Source organism: Triticum dicoccoides, chromosome 7B (genome assembly GCF_002162155.2).
Source record: "Triticum dicoccoides isolate Atlit2015 ecotype Zavitan chromosome 7B, WEW_v2.0, whole genome shotgun sequence".
NCBI classification, from domain to species: domain Eukaryota; kingdom Viridiplantae; phylum Streptophyta; class Magnoliopsida; order Poales; family Poaceae; genus Triticum; species Triticum dicoccoides.
Genome location: NC_041393.1, coordinates 669,917,726 through 669,923,472, shown reverse-complemented (window position 1 = coordinate 669,923,472; position 5,747 = coordinate 669,917,726).

Sequence of the window (5,747 nt, the reverse complement as noted above, 5' to 3'; positions counted from 1 at the left end):
GTGGGTTTACAAGATAAAGAAGGACACTAAGGGTGCTCGAATCGAGACGGTGAGGTGCTCCTAGGTTTGGCAGCACAAGAGGATTGAAAGGTTCATCATATGGATGTTAAATTGGCTTTCCTCAATGGTGATCTCACAGAAAGTGTACGTGGAACAACCCCCCGGCTATGAGAAGAAAGACAAAGAAGGGAAAGTTTACAAGCTCAAGAAGGCACTTTATTGGTTGAAGCAAGCGCCAAGAGTTTCGAACTCAAAGTTAGACCAAAGTTTGGTCATACTCGGGTTCAAAAGATGTTCCCTCGAAGATCCAAAAGATAGTTTACCAAGCACCGAAGAACAGGTGATGGTTGAAGCCGTGATCAAGGATGAGTGTTGCCGTCAAGCTATGGATGAGCTTACGGTAGTAAAGTCAGTGACTGGGATACTATCAGTAATGATGAAACCAATGATGAGGATAACGCCCAGGAGTTACAGCACTCGCATTTGGGATCCAGGTAGGGAACAAGGAGAACACAATGTTTAAGGGCACTACTAAGCGCCGGCGCGCCGACTGAAAATTTTAGCCGGTCCGCTCGCAGCCACTCGCTTCAGCCGCGCCAACCATTCGATTGGATCCCGTCGTGACGTCTTCTACCTTTCTTCTCGTCTTCTTCCTTTCCCGCTTCCTTCCCCGCGCCGGTGGCCATGGGACATGTATGACGCCGCGCTCGCCGGCCACCCCACACCGCCTTGCTCGTCCTTGGCCCCGTCCTCGTCGGCCACCAGCGTTGTCACCGTCCGCCGCCATCACCGCTGCTTCTCCTCCCACTACAATATAAAGACACATCCGTGACATTTTGGGCTGAACGATTTTTTTTTCTGTCATACATATGACACTTCTATGACGATAATTGTGACAAAACCCGGTATCATCATAGATGTAGTGGGCTCCTACTTCTATGACAAAAAATCATGACAGAAAATGGGCTTTTCGTCCTGGGCGGGCCGGAGACGCAGCTGCATGACATTCTTTGGGCCGTCCATGATGGAAAAAACCGTGGTAGAAGGGAGGGGGAGGAAAATTTCGGGGAGTTGCCGGTTACGGTGGGAGGTCGGGGGCCAAGCGATGCGCGTTTATCTCGTACACGTGCGAGGCGTTGCCTCTAACTGAACCCGAGCGAGGCGTTGGGCTCTAACTAAACTCGAGCGATTGCACTGCAGGCTACGCATTACTGAATCGATCGATGGCTTTTAACTGAACCCGATGGAGCGATTCCTTCGCTACTGCTGCTAACTGAAGCCGATTGATTGGATGAATAGTGAGTGTTGCGAGGGGGGTTGGATGAACAGTGAGTGGTGGCGTTGCCTCTGGATGAACAGGCCCTCGTGGTGTGGAGGGCTGGATGAACAGTAGATGGTGGAGGGGTGGCCGTGGAGGGGTGGTTGAACAGGACCCCGTGGTGTGGAGGGCTGGATGAATAGTAGATGGTGGAGGCCTGGATGAACAGTATACGGTGGAGGGGTGGTTGAACAGTAGCTGGTGGAGTAGCACGCGGTGGAGGCTGGATGAACAGGAGCCCGTGCAGGCTGGAGGAGGTCAACGGTAGCCCGTGGAGGCTGGAGGAGGTCGACGGTGGAGATGAACAATATCCCGTGGAGTGTCGTTTTGCGGTACGCCACACCCCTCCCGATGAACAGGACCCCCGTTTCGACCGTAGCGCTCCAGCACAAGTCCGTTTCATCCGTTTTGCGGTACGCCACACCCCTCCCAATGAACATGACACCCGTTTCGACCGTAGGAGGTCCGTTTCCTCCGTTTTGCGGTACGCCACACCCCTCCCGATCAACAGGACCCCCGTTTCGACCGTAGGAGGTCCGTTTCCTCCGTTTTGTGGTACGTACACCCCTCCCAATCAACAGGACCCGTTCCGAACATATGAGGTCTGTTTCCTCCGTTGTGCGGTACGCCAGGCCTTGTTTCCATCGCCTGTTCCGTCCAAGCCGGTTGGCTCCCATGCGTTCCGTTGCCTCCCGATGAACACGACGCATTCCGTTGCCTCCCCATGAACACAACGCATTCCGTTGCCTCCCCATGAACACGACGACGACGCTGTTTCTCCGTTCCGACCCAGCAATGTACGTATGCGCGAGTAGGCGTTCGAGACCCTGCCCGTATGTACGTACATGGCCGTATTTTCTTTCTTGCACCCTCGCCGCTGTACGTACGTGTACATGCTACATGCGCGCCTCTACTACGACACGTGCGCGCCTCTACTACGACACGTGCGCGCCTCTACTACGACACGTGCACGCCTCTACATCCACAAGTATATATGTACGTACACATTCGCGACCAGAATGACAACGCTACGTACGCTTCGACCAGGTAGGTCCCGACTGTCAGGCACTTCCTTGCGTGCGAAGATGTAGCTGGTGGGTCCCAGCAGCTAGGGGGTGAATCGTTTTTTTTTGCCCGGATGCACTTCCTTGCGTGCGAAGATGTAGCTGGTGGGTCCTAGCAGTCAGGGGGGTGAATCGTTTTTTTGCCCGGACGCACTTTCTTGCGTGCGAAGATGTAGCTGGTGGGTCCCAGCAGTCAGGGGGCGAATCATTTTGTTTTTTTCTTGCCCGGACGCACTTCCTTGCGTGCGAAGGTGTAGCTGGCGGGTCCCAGCAGTCAGGGGGGAAACGTTTTTTTTGCGAAATATGGTGGCATGTCCGATGGATCCCCGCTGTCAGGTGGAGGAATAATTATTTTGCACGTATTAAGGAGGCACTTCCTTGCTGCGGCCGTGGACCTAGCTGTCCGCCTCTTCACGTACAGTCCATGTCCAATGGAAGCCTTTCCTTGACCATGTTGACCACGCCGCGCCGAGATCACCAGGGCGGTGGATGACGGCGAGGCCTAGGAAGGGGACGACACGGAGCCGGGGAAGACGCAGCAGTGGATGCCCACGCGTAGAGGAGTACGAGGGTTCACTGGTTCGCTGTGGTGTGAGGCTGCCGTCGCTGCAGAATAACAGGCGGTGTGGGTGAGTAGAGGGATGGCTTGGCCAGTGGTGGGAGTGGTGAGGCCTCCGCCGCATCGTAGCCGGCCATGGGAGTCAGGAGCACGAGGCACGACCGGCGTTGGTTTGGGCGGCTGGAGCAAGAAGACCATAGGTTGAAGAACCACTACGGTCGTTGGATGGACATCGTACGGTCACTGGAGCTAGAATCGTACACATTGACTAAGTTGACAAAGCCCTCCGTCCCCGTCAACTTAGTAGGCCCACAAGTCAGCCTGCCACTATATTGGGTCCCAGCTAACAGGGGGAGTATTCGTTTTTTTGTGCGTAATAAGGAGGCACTTCCTTGCGTATGAAGATATAGGTGGTGGGTCCGAGCTGTCAGAGCCGGCCGCAGGGAGGAGGGAGCAGGCAGTCCCGCCGGTGCTTGTTTGAGCGGCTGGAGCAAGAAGAGCAAAGATTGAAGAAGCACGACGGCCGTTGGATGGCCATCCAACAGTCACTTCTTGTGCGTCAACCTTTTTTTTAGGAAAGCCTCAAATCTGTGGAAAACAAAATACAGCCCATCTGCCATTATTTTTAATAATTTATAGCCCATTTGCTAATTCTTAAGGTTTTTTTGGAGCCCATATTCTTTTTATTAGTATTACAGCCCATATTGTGGCCATGGTTAAAAAATTGTACGAAATTTTGCATGTTTCGATGCCGTCCGAACTGTTTTTAATCCCAAAATTTCGACTCACATTCAAACTGATTTTAAAAATAAATGTATATCAATATAAAATCCAAAAAATATGCATAAAAATTAATGTAATTTAAAATCTCGAAATGAAAAAAAAGATATTTGAAACTAATTACCGGTTTGATGTGTTTAAAAAATGTACAGTCCATTTCTCATTACTGATGGGCCATTTTCTCGGCCAGCCAAATGAAAGCTCTCCTCGTCTTGAAAGATTTGCAGCCCAAAGCGACTTACTTGGCAAATCACAAAAAAACTGGGCTGTGGCCATGGACCCAGCTGTCAGCCTCTCCACGTATAGTACTCTTCCGATGGAATGTCGTTGACCACAATGACCACGCCGCACCGAGAGCACCAAGGTGGTGGACGACGGCGAGGCCTAGGAAGAGGACGACGCGGAGCCGGGGAAGACGCGATAGTGGATGCCCACGCGGAGAGGAGTACGAGGGTTCACTGGTTCGGCTGCGGTGTGAGGCTGCCGTCATCGCAGGGCCTGGCTTGTGGTGGGAGTAGTAGGGGGCGATGAGGCCTCAACGTTAGCACAGCCGGCCACTGGAGGGAGGAGCAGGCGGTCTCCCCGGCGCTGGTTTGGGCGGCTGGTGCAAGAAGAGCAACGATTGAAGAAGCAGCAGGACCGTTCGATTCAAATCCAACGGTTACTGCTGCTAGAATCGTTTGTTGACTAAGTTGACAAGCCCTGCGTACGCGTGAACGTAGTAGGCCCACAGGTCAGCCTCCCAACCGGTGCGCCCCAGATGTCAGTGGGAGGAATCATTTTTTTCGCGTAATAAGGAGGCAGTTTTTTTTTGAGACAAATATAAGGAGGCAGTTGATTGCGTGCGGCCAGGCCAGCGGAGGGAGTAATGTGGGCCAGGGAAGCCTACACGGCATAACAGCGGGCCACAAGAGGAGGGAGCAGGCAGTCCCGCCGGCGCTAGTTTAGGCGGCTGGAGCAGGAAGATCAGAGATTGAAGAAGCACGGCGGCTAGAATCGTGTGTTCACTGACAAAGCCTGGTGTAAACAAGTCAGCCTCGAAATCTATGGTGTGTGTAGCCCATTTGCTATTATTTTTCTAATTTTTACTCATTTTCTAATTCATATGGAATTTATTGCAGCCCGTTTTCTATTCTTAGAATTGTCGGCCATTTTCTGGTCAGTACCAGGGTCAAAAAATTAACAAAATATGTGGGAAATTTTGAAAATTTGCAAATTTTTGCTAGGGAATGAAATATTCTTAATCCAAAATTAATAGCCATACTAAAACAAATTTAAAAATAAATTAGTACTATGTCATGTTAAATCCAATGAAATACGTATAAGATATTAGTGAAGAACAAAATTCAAAAAAAACTAATATCCCATTCGCTTGTCTTGAAAGATTTGCAGCCCAGTAATTCGGAGAAAACAAATAGGCCTAGCTTTGGTATTCTTTAAAAAGAAATACTGGGCTACCTATTTTCCCAAAGAACTGGTGCATGAGCATTTAAGTTTATTTATTTATTTACTTATTTATGTTTAGGGGACCATGAGCATGTACCTGGGCCGGATTCATGTGAGAGCCTCCCTTCCAGTTAATTATGGGCTTCTCTATTGGGCCTTCATCAGTGGGCTGCATGTTATCAACAAGTGGAAATGTGTTCCGTACAAAAAATAGTATGAGCTACGTACGGTACGGGATACTAAAGGATCAAACCGTGCAACGACTTCGAAAACATTGTGTTTGTCATTCTAACAACACATTTATTCAACCAACAGACGAAATATACTACTGATTGTACATTGAAAACAGCAGCAGCAGCAACCAGGGCAGGGGTGCAACAGAAGCAGTAAGCAGGCCAGAAGAGTGAAGACGCAGCTGTCTCTTCCAAACCAAACATCAGCCATCATTACAAAAGGGCTACCAAAAAAGAACAAGTGTACGCATCAAACTAAATAAAGATCCTACTACACCAAGTGTACGCATCTAACTAACTGGCTCAGTTAGACGTTACTATTTATTAAGCTGTGGAGATTGGCTGAC